General features: G+C 39.3%; 1 protein-coding gene across 7 annotated transcripts in view; it reads right to left on the minus strand.

Moving 5' to 3' along the window:
- LTBP1 (latent transforming growth factor beta binding protein 1) overlaps positions 1 to 16,644 on the minus strand; it is a 424,505-nt gene that overhangs the window by 208,697 nt on the left and 199,164 nt on the right. The window lies entirely within an intron of this gene.

Here is a 16,644-nt window from a genome sequence, read left to right on the forward strand (position 1 = left end):
GAGTATACACTATGACAAAAATACTTCCTTTTTTTCTTCTTCTTTTTTTTTTTTACTATCTTTTTCTTTCCACCTTGAGTAAGTCATTTAGCTCTCCAATTGCTTGTGGTTGTTCACCCACAATGGTGGAAAGAATTCTTGGGAAAAAATATACATGTATATAAATATATATAAAGTAGCCACTCAGGATATCTCTTGCATTCTATAATTACTTTGCTTTCCTATTTAATTACTAGTTTATTTACTGTCTCCCTAGATTATAAACTCCTTGTGGGAAAGGAATATGCCTAGTTTAATGACCTTTGTATCCTCAGCACCTAGAAAAATGCCTGGCACACAGTGGACATTAAATATTTCCTCAAAGAATAAACAAATGAGAGTGCTAAAAATAAGATCTGTTGAGAATTTTCTCTACATAAGACACTGAAATAAGTGCTACACAGAATAAGGGAGCAGAAGTTTGAATCCTGCTTTACAGGAATTTGCAATCTCATTGGGATAACAAGACCACAGCGAATCCTAGAAGTAGCAGGGATTAATAGCTGGAAATTTATTTAGAATACCAAAAGATAAAAGGACATGTTTGGGTGAAGAATTTTAAGAGGAGTTTTGAATTCTGGCTAAATACAACTTAAGGCCAACCTATTTATCACAAATGAATTCTTCCTATCAGCCCCTGAAATGATCGGATTTCCAGCAGCTTAAAAAATAGCCCTTCAACTCCATTTTCTTCCAGCTTCTACTCTGCTTCAATCCTCTCCTCCATGACCAAACTTTCCAAAAGAATTGTCCACTCACTTCTCCACTCACTACCAGCCAGCCAGGGTCACAGTGTGTTTCCCTTTCCCCACACCTCTCCTACGCTGAACCTCCTCTTACTCAGGTCACTAATGGTCTCCATGTTGCTAAATCCAATGGATGGATTTCAGTCTTCCCTTGGCTTCTGTGACATCTCAACCCATCTAGTTTGCTCTTTCCTCTTTGTTGACTGTATCTTAATATTCTTTGCAGACTCCACTCTTTCTTTACCCTTGAAACACTGATGTGCTTCAAGATTTGGTCTTAAAATCTTCTGCTTTACTAACTCCATACATTCTGATTTCAGCCTATCATATGATGATGTCACCCAAAACTATATTCCTTAGCCAAAGCTTTCTGCTGTGCTCCACACTGTCTACTACTGTTTACTTCCTGTAGATCTTCTACAGGCATCTCAAACTTACAGTGTCCTAAATGGAACTTGATCATCTTCCTCTAACACCTCCATTCACTGAGAGACCCTTAACAGAAACCTGAGGGCTGCTCTATCCTTTCACCCACCCAAACACCCATCTCCAGGTCCTGCCTTCTAAACATTCATCAAATATTCCCACATCTTTCTCATCATAGAGATCCTGTTCTCTCTGAAACCTCATTCCCTACAATCTAACTACACTGACCTGGATTCAGTTCCTCAGTGGACAGGGCCTCTCACCCCTCCTTAAGCTTTATATACCCTGTGTCCTTGGCCTGGAACACTCTTTCCATTTGTCCCCCCTCACCTACCTAGCTCCTACTCACCTTTTGGATACTGCTTAAACCTCAGTTCCCTGGAAGCACTTCCAATTGCCCCTCATCTAGGTTTGGTGCTTCTCCTCTGTGCTTCTGTGGGCTCTCATTCACTGCTCATCATGCTGCTTGGCTTACTGCATTACAATCACCTGACTACTTTTCTGTACACCTCATTCAACTAGAGTGCTGTGAGGTCAGGGACTTTAATGTTTTACCTCTAGTATGTATCTCAGCTTTTAGAAAAAAGGCTGCAGCTCAAAAAAAAATACTAGATGAAAGAATGAACACATTTATGGCTACCACTTTTTCAAATACCATTCTACACACTACAGAAGAAAGTAAAAGCTAACTGGAACTACTAGGTAATACATGATAACTAAAAATACAAATAAGTAACATTGGAAAATATAAAATGTAAATTCTGTGGAACTCCAGTGAAAAGTCATTTCTGGGAAGTCAAAACAGACTTTACAGGAGAACTCATTTGAGATAAGCCTTTGAAGCTGGGTAGGCTTCAGAAAAACAGAAAGGATTGTATCCTAGGAGGATAGTGTGTAAGAAAGAGGGAGGTAGGCATATTTGGGAGATAATGAGAAAGTCTATCTTGTTGAAACCCCAGATTCCTGAGGGGAGGGGTCAGGTGATAAACTGGGAGATGTAGGCTTAATTCAGACAATGGATAAAGGCCTGATAAAAAGTTTGGATTTTATTCTGTAATTAGCAAGTTATTTTGTAGACCCCAAGGAGAGAATTTTCCAGGAAGATTACTCTTGTGATAGCATGTGGCATTAGTTGGAAAGGAGAGTGACCTAGGTGGAGAAGTCAGATAGGAGACTATTAAAATAACTGAAAGACAAGTTGAAAAATCCATGGATTAGGATGATGGCAACAAGAATTAAAAGAAGCATGAAGTAATATTATGATAGACGGGCAATCAGTACAACATGGAGATAGGACACAGGAAATAAACAGCAAGCCAAAGAAGAGGGAAGACAGTGAAGGAGAAAGGAAAGAGCTGGAAAAAATGACCAAGGTAACCACCTACAACTGTGTCCAGGATCTCACTATGTGGCAGATGAAGTCAAAACTGCCCACGCTGGATAGGGTCTGGAATATGTTTCCACTAGTGTCTGATCCACACTGAGGTGCAGAGTAAGAAGAAGAGTCAAAGCTGACTCTGAGGTTGAGTCAAAGACTTTGTAACTCCCAGTTCAATTCTGAATTGAATTTCTAAATGACAGGTTGGCTACGCTAGATGGGTTCAGTGTGTAATAGGCAAGGACACAGGGAGCCTGGCCAAGATTTCACAATACTACAAATAATTTATAACTGGAATACAAGCACTCCTCACTTTGTATGGTTCCAATATGCAGGAATTTCAGTTAATGCAGTTTAGCTAAATAACTTCAGTCCCCCAACAACACGGTTTGAACTTCATTTGCCACAATATTAACTAGGTAACTGCATAAAGTACAAACTTCAATGCTAGCTCTTTGGTCCACAAACCACTACATAAATAAGAGATGTGTACCATGATCAGTAATCAATCGTGTCACTTCCTTCAGAGGCTGTTGGCGATTGATCCCAGCATATCTGTTATTCAGTTCATGCACAGACAGCAAAGCAGGTAGTTGTGTTGCCTCCTCACTTTACATTGATAAACTTGCATGACATTTTACAGAAGTGTATAGTAAAAAGGGCCAACAACAACAACAAAAAAGCATGGAAAAGAAATGAAAAGTGGTGACATTGGAAGTAAAATTGGAAAGTGGTTGTGATGTAGGATAAAGACGGTCCAAAGGAAATAACATTAAAGGAACTCACAGATATTCCACAACTTTGAAAGCATAATGGTAAGATATTGGAACCTGATTCAAACTTGGGAAGGAATATAATGGCTCACTAAGGCAAAGAAGAGATACTCCACATCATAAAGTACATGAGAAGAAAGCAAAAATGTTCTAACTACTCTTATTAAGTTCTACTTGAAGAAAGAAAACACTTCAATCCTCAGTGTTTCTAACATTTTAAATTACAGGGCACTAGATGAATATCAGCTTTAATATTTTTTTCCTTTCCCCATAAATACATCACCTACAGTAAAACAATTGTAATGTTTTGACAAAAAATTTTTTAAGGTGATAGAACTAGTAATTTTCCCATTGATTATTAAGATCGTTTTGCACAGCTACAGCTTGCATGGTTATTTTTATGGTCCTGCATCACCATGCAAAGAGGACTACCTTTAATCTTTATTAAAATAACTTCATCTATGTTATCAGCTTTTCTTTTTTTTTTACAGAGAAGCTGACTTTTATTTCTAATATCAATAGCAGATTTTGGAATCCAACATGAATTTAATTAGCTTTGTTTAAAACTATTTTTAAACCTCTGAGATAGCTTCCACACAAATATTTCAAGAACTGTACTAGTCTAAGTGGATACAGCAATAATCCCAGAAGAGAACTCCAATAACCCTGTTTCTCTCTGGTCATAAAGGAAACCGTTTCTGCTGACTTATTCCAACCAACAACAGGCCACTATTTATAACCATTTATGAATGAGAAATAAAATACCTATTCTCCTGTTCCAGCATTTTCATAAAATCTAAATTATAATTTAAAGTTCTTTGCCCCAGCTCACTCACTGTGCATTGAGTTCTTTGTGGCAGGTGCTATTTTTAAAGTTAAATAGTCTTTTATGTCAAAGAAAACAAATTTAAAATCAACCTACAAAAGTTAAGGATTTAACTATGAATAGTTTCTTTCTGTTTCAAAAGTTCATGCCACTCTCAAAACATCACCTGGTGATATATAGTCTGTGCAGCCAGCGTTCTATAAAACTTTCTCAACATATGAAGAGGAAAAAGAATAAGTTATCTTTAAGGCTGGCTTGTGGAATGCTGGTTGTAAGTCTAGCTATGGCACATATATTTTAGAACATATAACTGGAAGGTGTAATGTAGAATGCTGGCTGAGAAATTCCATAACCTTGTCAGCTTGACATTTTGCTGGCCATCACCATAATTCACTACATTGCATCATACGGTCACCTGGGACCTACAGCAAATAACAAGAGGTATACGGGCCTTCAGCCTGTTATTCCAGAAAGTGGAATATCGTGCCAACCACTCCAAGTATCTCATGGTACAACTATAAAAGGTCACAATGAGCAAAAGGATCCAGGCTGGAAGAAAAAGTTGGAGGCTTTAAATATGCCCAGCATTTCAGTGCATTCCACCATTCACGCTGGTCTGTAAAACAACTTGCAGGACTCAAGAAACTGGGCTGACAGGATAATATTCACAGTCTATGCCACAAATTGGAACTTAGTTTAAATGAATAGGTACTGACTTGGATACAAATATGGGAAAACCTAATTTTCTGCAGATTTGAGTTATAAAAAGCTAGACTCTCATTCTTCCCTGTTATCTTAGCTGACTATAAAAATATTTCAGCTGCTTGTCCCCAAAAGGCGCTCTAAGAATGTACTTGACTCTCCTACAGCAACACCCGGGCCCCTCCATCCACCCCCTCGCTTTGTGTGCCAGCAGACAGACTGTTTCAAGTTATTGTGGCTAAGGCAGAACAGGGAAAACAAACCTCCATCTGAAGGAAAACTTACATCTGTCATTTCACAGAACAGACATACACATGATTTTGATTTGAATAGCTACTTCAACTTTCCCACTTGTCTCTGATTAGGAGAATAATGTTCCCTTAAAGGCTTTCAACATTTTGTTTGATGTCCCTTGCAGGGTGAAAGGAAAGCAATAACATTTTTAGAAAGTACAAGGTACCATTTTATTTCTCCCTCAATATACCTACATCGCCCTCTTTTAAAGGGTACCCATAGATTCTGTTCAGCCAGAAAGTAGGTTAAAAATGTAGCTATTTAAAGCTTTCAGATAACAAGTACGTCAGATAATAATTAAATGCCACAGCAAACCACTGCTCATTTTAAGAACCTATCCCACTTTTTAAAAACCTGCATTTTTGCCTTTTCATTCAGTATGCATCATCCTGCCGCACCAAAAAATAAAATAAAATAAATAAAGCAACTGAAGCTGAAAGCCAAGACGGAAGTCACGTTCCTTTGGAGCAAGGACAGAGGCACTGAGGAGGCCTAGTCTTACACAGAAGCCAAGAAAGGAAGTACAGAGATTAGTAGGCATTTACTAAAATCTAAGTTTGAGTATTTTTATTGAATGCAGAGATTTATCATTGCTGTGCTCCAAAATTGCTTACAGCCAATTCTTGATTATCTGTCTGCTAACATAGACTGAGTCCCAGACTGAACCAAGAAAACATTCATGTAACAGGTTGTCTGGAACAACCTATCCAAGGAAGTGACATTTCACCTAAACCTAAAGGGAGAAGAATCCCGTGATGTGAAAGTTGGCAGGAGAATGTTTGCAGAAGAAGAAATAATAGGAGTTAAGACCTTGAGGTGAGACATGGCTTAGAAAGGCCCAGAAACTGAAAGGAGGCTGATGTGGTGGGAACGTCAGAGAAGAGCAAGTGAGAAAAGCTAGGTGGAGAGACAGAGCAGGGCCAGATTCCCGTTTCTCTCCACAAGGATATAGGGCTGCCTACAATACAGTAAACAGGAAAAATGTAAGTAAGTTAATACTTGGGACCAGGACAGATTATGAATCACAGGAGACAGAACCAGGGGAAGAGAAAGAACAAGGATAAGTAAGGGTAAGTAGAATCATCTATTGTATACACAAGAAATGTGCACTGTAAACTTGGCTTTGAGTTTCTGGACCTTAGCCAGATTGAAGTTAAATTCTGGAAGGTTTAATTTAAGACTCAAATAGATAATGATTCTACAGATAAGAGGACTTCTAAAAAATTCTTTATATTGATTACATTCGGGCATGATAATCGTAGTGGGTGGAATGGTGGTCTCCCAAAAGATACACCCATGTCCTGTGAAAGTCCAGAATCTGTGAATATTACTTCATGTGGGAGATGAGTGAACACCACCTTACAATGCAAAACAAATGCGATTAGAAATCCTGAGAGGAGGCACTTGTCCTGGATTATCCAGGTGACCTCTCATTTCAGTGACAAGGTCCTTTTAAGAGTGAGGGCCAGGGAGCTTTGACCGAAGAGGAAGAGGCAATATGACTGAGGCAGAGATCGGAATGATGCAGCTAGAAGTCAAGGAGCACCAACAGCCATGAGAAGTGGGAAGAGGCAAGGAATGGACCCTCCTCTAGAGCCTCCAGAGGGAGCGTGGCCCTGCCTACACCTTGATTTTGACCTTCTGGGCTCCAGAACTGTGAGAGAATACATCTCTATTGTTTTAAGCAAAAAAAAAAAAAAAAGAAGAAAAAGGTACAATAATACAGTGTGTGTAACATTATGAGACTAATGTCCTTCATAGTATGTGTAAAAGGAAAAAACAGAGTCTAAAGAAATCTTGGAGCAAAGAGAAAATGCTTCCACAAAAGCTACAAATGCACCCACCATACCCTTTGCTGCCACAGACAATCTCTTTGTTTTACCTGCTCTGGAAATTAAGATGACCATTTTCATCCCATCCCCATCTATCAAATGCTAAAGTACACTGGACTAGAATTAAAGGAAATTCACATTTCAACAAATGCAATATCTCAACCTTAACACAAACAAAAATCCCACAAACCTAATTTTTAATGCTGGTGCACATTAGCGAATGCTTGGATAGCATGTTCTGTTTATAATCCAGGAGATAGGAAGCCCTACCACCCACACATGCATCAGAGCTTCCTATTTGGGATAAGAACATTCATCATCTCAACTTTGTTTATGGCTTTCTGCTCACTGATCATCAACCTCACCATAGCTGTGGGCTATCTAATTTGATCTAGTTTTATATTTTTCATAACCTACGGAGCTTCCTTTATAAAGCAAATCACAAAATTCCACTTTATATCCTCCATCCACAGAGGCTTGCTCTCAGTAACTCCCAAACTCTGGGCTCTTTTACCCTTAGGAATAACACAGCAACATCTGCAGGCTACAGAGTAAACACACCAGTCCCACACACCTTGGGATAGGGGCAAATCATTTCATTTTGTAGATTACTGTGCCCTCCTCTGCAAAAGGGGGTGGTCCAATGACACAATCCACAGGTTTCTACAGTTAAAATTCTATTCCTACAATTAAAGTTCTCAAAACGCTAACCAAGTTAGTAGAGTGAAATTCAGATTTCCTCATCTCATCTAATGGGACCGGCATGATATAAAATTTTTAAAAGGGACAAATACATATCCCGCCACTCGCAATTTACGTAGAAGGGACAGGGTTATTAACCTGTTACATGGTGTGCTTTGTTCTCATTTTAATGTACAATCAGACACTGATTCAAACATAAGTTGCCTACTTCGTAACAATGCACTTAATAAAATGCCCAGAGGTTTATGCAAAGCTGACTTCACTTGGGAGAATTATGTAAACATAATTGGGGAAATGACAGTGCTGCACACTAATGGACAGGGAGATAGGTTTCACAAAAATGACAACACGCTTCATCCTTAAAGACCATACCTTTTACAGTGGTATCACTGCAACTATCTTCAGGGACACGAAGTCATTTTAGCTATTGTAGCAGGGCATTTTCTTTAATGTCATTGCAAAATGCTTTCTCAAGAACCAAGTAATACCACTTAAGCTATACACAATATTAACAATAAGTTTAAAAATGTACTGCACCAGAGGGAGGAACACTCCCAAACTCATTCTACGAGGCCACCATCACACTGATACCAAAACCAGACAAAGATGCCACAAAAAAAGAAAACTAGAGGTCAATATCACTGATGAACGTAAATGAAAAAATCCTCAACAAAATACTAGCAAACAGAATCCAACAGCACATTCAAAGGATCACAGGCAAGGTGGGAGGGAGGGAGACGTAAGACCAAGAGATATGGGGATATATGTATATGTATAGCTGACTCACTTTGCTATACAGCAGGAACTAACACAACGTTGTAAAGCAATTATACTCCAATAAAGATGTCAAAAAAAAAAGGATCATATACCCTGATCAAGTGGGGTTTATCCCAGGAATGCAAGGATTCTTCAATATATGCAAATCAAACAATGTGATACACAATATTAACAAATCGAAGGAGAAAAAACATATGAACACCTCAATAGATGCAGAAAAAACTTCTGACAAAATTAAACACCCATTTATAATAAGAACCCTCCAGAAAGTAGGCATAGAGGGAACTTACCTCAACATAATAAAGGCCATATAAGACAAACTCACAGCCAACATCGTTGTCAATGGTGAAAAACTGAAAGCATTTCATTTAAGATCAGGAACAAGACAAGGATGCCCACTCTCACCACTATTATTCAACATAGTTTTGGAAGTTTTAGCCACAGCAATCACAGAAGAGAAAGAAATAAAAGGAATCCAAATCAGAAAAGAAGAAATAAAACTGTCACTGTTTGCAGATGACATGATACTGTACATAGAGAATCCTAAAGATGCGACCAGAAAATTACTAGAGCTAATCAATGAACTTGGTAAAGTAGCAAGATACAAAATTAATGCACAGAAATCTCTTGCATTCCTATACACTAATGATGAAAAATCTGAAAGAGAAATTAAGACTCCCATTTACCACTGCAACAAAAAGAATAAAATAACTAGGAATAAACCTACCTAAGGAGACAAAAGACCTGCATGCAGAAAACTATAAGACACTGATGAAAGAAATTAAAGAGGATACAAACAGATGGAGGGATATACCATGTTCTTGGATTGGAAGAATCAACATTGTGAAAATGACTCTACTACCCAAAGCAATCTACAGATTCAATGCAATCCCTATCAAACTACGACTGGCATTTTTCACAGAACTAGAACAAAAAATTTCACAATTTATATGGAAACACAAAAGACCCCGAATAGCCAAAGCAATCTTGAGAAAGAAAAACGGAGCTGGAGGAATCAGGCTCCCTGACTTCAGACTATACTACAAAGCTACAGTAATCAAGACAATATGGTACTGGCACAAAAACAGAAATATAGATCAACGGAACAGGATAGAAAGCCCAGAGATAAACCCACGCACATATGGTCACCTTACCTTTGATAAAGGAGGCAAGAATATACAGTGGAGAAAAGACAGCCACTTCAATAAGTGGTGCTGGGAAAACTGGACAGCTCCATGTAAAAGAATGAAATTAGAACACTCCCTAACACCATACACAAAAATAAACTCAAAATGGATTAAAGACCTAAATGTAAGGCCAGAAACTATAAAACTCTTAGAGGAAAACATAGGCAGAACACTCCATGACATAAATCACACCAAGATCCTTTTTGACCCACCTCCTAGAGAAACGGAAATAAAAACAAAAATAAACAAATGGGACCTAATGAAACTTAAAAGCTTTTGCACAGCAAAGGAAACCATAAACAAGACAAAAAGACAACCCTCAGAATGCAAGAAAATATTTGCAAATGAAGTAACTGACAAAGGATTAATCTCCAAAATTTACAAGCAGCTCATGTAGCTCAATATCAAAGAAACAAACAACCCAATCCAAAAATGGGCAGAAGACCTAAATAGACATTTCTCCAAAGAAGATATACAGATTGCCAACAAACACATGAAAGAATGCTCAACATCATTAATCATTAGAGAAATGCAAATCAAAACTACAATGAGATATCATCTCACACCGGTCAGAATGGCCATCATCAAAAAATCTACAAACAATAAAGGCTGGAGAGGGTGTGGAGAAAAGGGAACCCTCTTGCACTGTTGGTGGGAATGTAAATTGATACAGCCACTATGGAGAACAGTATGGAGGTTCTTTAAAAAACTAAAAATAGAACTACCATACGACCCAGCAATCCCACTACTGGGCATATACCCTGAGAAAACCATAATTCAAAAAGAGTCACGTACCACAATGTTCACTGCAGCTCTATTTACAATAGCCAGGACATGGAAGCAACCTAAATGTACATCGACAGATGAATGGATAAAGAAGATGTGGCATATATATACAATGGAATATTACTCAGCCATAAAAAGAAACGAAATTGAATTATTTATAGTGAGGTAGATGGACCTAGACTCTGTCATACAGAGTGAAGTAGGTCAGAAAGAGAAAAACAAATACCATATGCTAACTCATATATATGGAATCTAAAAATAAATAAATAAAGGTTCTGAAGAACCTAGGGGCAGGACAGGAATAAAGATGCAGACGTAGAGAATAGACTTGAGGACACGTGGAGGGGGATGGGTAAGCTGGGACAAAGTGAGAGTGGCCTGGACATAAATACACTACCAAATGGAAAATAGATAGCTAGTGGGAAGCAGCCGCAGAGCATGGGGACATCAGCTCGCTGCTTTGTGTCCACCTAGAGGGGTGGGATAGGGAGGGTGGGAGGGAGATGCAAGAGGGAGTTGATATGGGGATGTACGTATATGTATAGCTGATTCACTTTGTTATAAAGCAGAAATTAACACACCATTGTAAAGCAATTATACTCCAATAAAGATGTTAAAAAAAAAAAAAAAAGCAAACCAGGATTCCCTGCCCTCCTGGCTCTTACCTTCTGTCATCTCATCATCTTTGTGAGACTCTGGGCATGAGAACAATCTTGGTTTGGGGCCCAGGAGCTGGACGGCGTTCGATAAAGGCTTGTTCTCTCAGTTCTACAGGCTACCAAACACCTCTCTGAGCATGAAAAGAGGTCAGGCAGGGCACAGAGCTGGGTGTTCCGGGAAGGGACCTTCCACAAGGCAGGGCTGGGGCTCTCTCTCAGGGTTCCATCTGTAGTGGCCCTTGAAGGGTCTGGATAGGAAGACCTGGGCAGATGTTTTGTCGTGAAAGCAGCTCACCAGCACTGGGTGGGGAGTGGGAGAGTACCCTTGCCGATCCTCAGAAACTCTTGCAAGGGGTACAGTAGGGATGAAGGTTCTGTGTAAGCAGGCAAGAGTTTGGGGCTAGCATATCTTAGGTTTATCATTATCATTATATTATCTATACCTGCAATGATAATGCCTAGGGGGGCATGCAGGTTACAGTTAGGATTACCACAATTCACATTTGCAGTCTTTTGTCCCTATATAGCCATGACACTGTTCCATGCTATAAGCTGCTACAGAGCCTGAATAGCTACATAATATCCCATTAAGCTGACAGATAGTAAATTACATAGTCATTCCTTTATTATTTGTTTACATTGCCTGAATTTCTTATTAACTACTTCAGATAAGGCTGCAAGGAACATCCTCAAGCATGTAATTGTATCTTTCTTAGTAATTTTTTTTTTTTTTTCGGTACGTGGGCCTCTCACTGTTGTGGCTTCTCCCGTTGCGGAGCACAGGCTCCAGACGTGCAGGCTCAGCGGCCATGGCTCATGGGCCCAGCCGCTCCGCGGCATGTGGGATCCTCCCAGACTGGGGCACGAACCCGTGTCCCCTGCATTGGCAGGCAGACTCTCAACCACTGCGCCACCAGGGAAGCCCCGTAATGATTTTTTAAATTACTTTAATTATGGTTTTTACGTATAATACAATTTAATATTTTATTTGTCCTAACGATGAAAATACCTTTGCAAACATATTTCCTGTTCATTTAAGTTTAGTCTGTTTGGATACAGATATTTTATTATTTCCATATAATTAAGTTTATAGGTTCCTTTCTCTATAATGTTCTGTTTCATTCCTTTAAAAGTTGCTACCCCTCCAAGTGTCTGACAAATAACCTATTTCATACTAGGTCCTTAGATTATTTCCATCTCTTTCTTGCTTATTTAACTTGTTCCATCTGGAATTTTTACCCAATGTATAAATACGGGGTATCACTTATTTTGCTTCAAATTGCAATCTAAATGGCTTCACATGAGTTATTAAATAAAACTTCCTTTCCCATTTTTTTTAAAAGCTAAGTTATTTTGAATGGGAGTCTTCAAAAGGGGGAAGACATAATGTGGTGGAAAAAAGAAAGAAAAAAGGGCAGTTTAGGGTGGAGTCCAGGATGGGAGGAGGAGGGAGAATGCAGGATAACAGACCGGAGGCCCAGGACTAATACAAAAGCAGAGAAACATTCTCTGAGAGACATGAAAGAAGAAACTCACTGGGTAATAAAATGAAATGGGGTCTGTAAAATTCAGTCGGATGCCAAAAGAGATAAATTCTGAGTAGACAATGTTCAGGAACCATTACTATAAACAAAAATCTGCATGGCCCGTCTACAGCTTCCTTTTATTCCCACCCTCCATGGATCATTACTCTTCCATGGCTCCCACCTAACTGTGCCACCCTAGGCGAGCGTATTTCTTTATCCTGGTCTTTTCTTTCTTTTAAAGAGCAGGGATCCCTTGCAGCATTCTCTTCCTGAGTAGTAAGCTGTCACTGAGGAGCATAAAGGAAGGTGACACTGGGATGCAGTGCCGGACGTCACAATCACCATGATTAGGAAAATATCCAACGCAAAGGATACAGAATATCCTGTGTAGCTGCTGATGGGATGTGCATTTGAGCAAGGCAGCCACAGATCTTTCTAGATATCTGAACTAGAAAACCCTTAGGCAGGAAAACAGACTCCTAATGCCTTCTTTATGTACTTAAGAGTCCAGGCAGATTATGACCTTAAAACCTCCATGTAACACAAAAATGCACAGGGAAAACCAGTTTAGAAGCCTGTCTACACTGGTGGGTAAACTGTCCCAAATACTGATGAATTTCAAAGTTTTACATATAGGTGACAGAATATACACATAGGTATAGACAGAGATTGCCTAAACTCACAATCAAAATGGGCTGAACAACCACCTGACAATTGCTGTCACAATTAGGTATCAGTTTCTGCTTCAGTTAGTAAGAACTGATTTGTCACTTCTTTGCCTTTTAAGACTCATACAGGCCTTACTGAAAGAGTTGAAGTTAGAGGTAAAAGAGGGGCTTTTTACAAATACTAAATACTAAAAACTCGTAAGACTGCATCACAAGTTTCAATTCTACAACCTGTTAGATTAAAAGAAAACCCTACCTCAGATTTCTTATCTGAAATAGCATCCCATTTTTGGGTCTCATATCTAGGGGTAAAGAAGGATGAGACTGCCTAACGGGAATGAGAAGGTGATTTATGGATATGACCACACACTAGGATGGTAGTGAAGAGCTTCCCAAATAGTTTTTACTGGATCATTCCTTCTGAGATTCCTTCTGAGATTCAGGCTCATTTGAGCTAAAAGCCAAAAACATCAATTTCCTGCTTAACAATTTCAGAGATTCTCTGTATCACCAAAGGAAGACATCTAAACCCAATCATGGCAGCAGGGCTCTTCTTTTTTTTTTTTTTTTTTTTTTGCGGTACGCGGGCCTCTCACTGTTGTGGCCTCTCCCGTTGCGGAGCACAGGCTCCGGACGCGCAGGCTCAGCGGCCATGGCTCACGGGCCCAGCCGCTCCGCGGCATGTGGGATCTTCCCGGACTGGGGCAGGAACCCGCGTCCCCTGCATCGGCAGGCGGACCCTCAACCACTGCGCCACCAGGGAAGCCCAGCAGGGCTCTTCTTGATCTAGTTCCTGCTACCTATCCAGCCTGGTTCCCCACCATTGTGGTCTTGTTCCCTTCAGTTCCAGTCATACCCAACCCTTGGTCTGTTCTGAGCACACCATGCTCCCTCACACACATGTGGTTCTATACAGGTTCTTTCCTCTCCTCCTCCCAGCTCACCACCCCAACCCAACTATGTCAACCCAAGCATCTGCCTACGCTTTACCTCATCACTAAGGACCTTCCTGATGACACCAGAGAAAAACTGACAGCTCCCACTTCTGCCACACAGTCTCAGAGCAATGTATTCATGTGCACAGCCAGCCCAGCACAGTCAGCATTCCACTATAATTGAGGGCATGCCTGACTTCTCCGAAAGGTCATGAGTGCCTGGAAGGGAGGAAACCTTGTCTTTGGGATCTTGCCTGTTTCAGCTGCCCAGCCCTAGAGCTTAACAAAATGCTAATCACATGGTGGGTACCCAGTACGTGTTTTTTGAATGAACAAATGAACAAACGGAGCTTTTTACAAAACATTGTTTTTAAATTGTGGAGCCAGCTGAATGCCAAATTCCAGTTTATCGTTTCCTTTCCAATTTCTAATGTTGTCTTACCTTACCCTAAATTGACAGTCAATACGATATTAGTTATTTGCTTTTATTGAGCCTTTCTGAATTATTCAACTGAATATTCATAAAAACAACTTTTTTTGATCAGCTTAAATACCATTTAATTTAATGATGTCATTTCCAGTCAGAAACAAAAGAATTGACCCTTGGAAGCCATATTATTCAGACATGGGAGGTATAATGTGCGGAATGAACTATCGGCTAGGAATATTCAGCATGCCATGGGCATCAGTCAGTGTATTTTTAAAGAGGAATGGAGGGAACTGGTTCATATGCAAATTCAGCTACATGGAGGTCATTTTAGAAAGCTTCTGCTGCAGACGGCTTAAAATCACATGGCAGAACTTTCCAGAGTCAAATGCTAAAGCTATTCAAAGCCACGTGATTCATTACTGACTGTAAGATGAGCCAAGATGTCTTCTTCCATTTAACTTAAATGACTTGATATGTCAAGTTCAGGTTATTAAAATATGCCTATTCATTCCTCAGGGCTCCATATATACTTCCCGAATCTGGAACATTCCACTAAATCAAGACAATATGCATCAAAACTGACTTCCTAAAGATAATTCCTTTTAATCCCCAATATTGGCCCAAGAATATGTTTCTAATTAACTCTCTTGAGATGTAGCTCAGACTCAGAGTAAGCTGACTTTTGAAACATCCTAGTGTATACTCTAATACTCAGTTACCACAATAAAACAATCAGAGGTCTAGATTTTGCACAGGATTAAGAATCCGAGGCATGGAAGAAACGTAAATTAAAACTACCATCATTAATCAGGACTAGAAAAATTTCCAAATCCTCCTGGCAAAGTTCCTAAATAAACCAAGTATCATCAGGGAAACTACCTGGGCATACAAAGAATTTCAGAAACTTTTCCCTAGTATTCTTCCTGTTTCATTCCTCTTTCTTTTTATGGCCAGTCAGACACTGAAGTTAAGGAAAGTATATAAGGATATTTTAATTCAGAATTATAAGGCAATACAGTGATGCTACTGATAAAAAATGAAGTCTTTTCATAAACTACAATCATTTCTCTGTAATTTTTACAAGCTAAAACATTTTACCAAATTGATTTCAACATGAAGTGGTATAATTTATCACATATTTGATTTGACCCAAACAATAAGAAAAAGCCTATACATTACTTAGAGAGATATGCATCTATCAATACTTTCAGAGTTAATGCTGTTCTGGAAAAGGTAGTTGCCACAACTGAACTGGCAACTTGAAAAAGCTGAAGAAGGGGAAAGAAGAAAGCATTTTACACCTTTTATATCTACTAATACATTCAATACCATCAGAGCTTGAACCCCAGCAACTTCAAATACATATTTTCACAAGCCATTTAGAGCAAAACATTTTCACTGCTTCACTTCTAAAATTCTATTAATTCTCTTCATGGAACTTGACCACATGATTCACATTTTGTAGTCCATTACTTTTATCAGGAAAGAGACCTAACCAATAAATAATGATAATAATAATACTTCCTGGATGTGATACAAGTTTCAAGTCTAGTGTGTCAGAAGGTCCGTGTACTGGGAGACTAGACACCTGAGTTCCACCTCGTAGGTCTGCATCATACAGCTAAACAACCCTCAGCAGTTCAGTTCAGCTCTCTGAAACTTGGTTTTCTAATTGGTAAAACAATAGCTCTAACTGATATAAATTTTTTTCCCAGCGCTAAACTTTTATGGTCCTATAATCTATTAAATATGAAAGAATACTGCTTAGGAGCCGCAAACATTGGAGCCTCGCTTCACCATCCCGACACACGCACATCGACTGTAACCAAGTTCTACTGATTCTCTCTCTCTCGTACGTCTGTTTATTTCTTCCTTTCCACAACCCAATGCCTTTGTCCAAGTTCAGGCTATTGTATCCTGCATAGACTATGGCAAAGCCGTTTTGATAGCCTCCCCAC

Source organism: Mesoplodon bidens, assembly GCF_964165515.1.
Source record: "Mesoplodon bidens genome assembly, chromosome: 14".
Lineage (NCBI taxonomy): Eukaryota > Metazoa > Chordata > Mammalia > Artiodactyla > Ziphiidae > Mesoplodon > Mesoplodon bidens.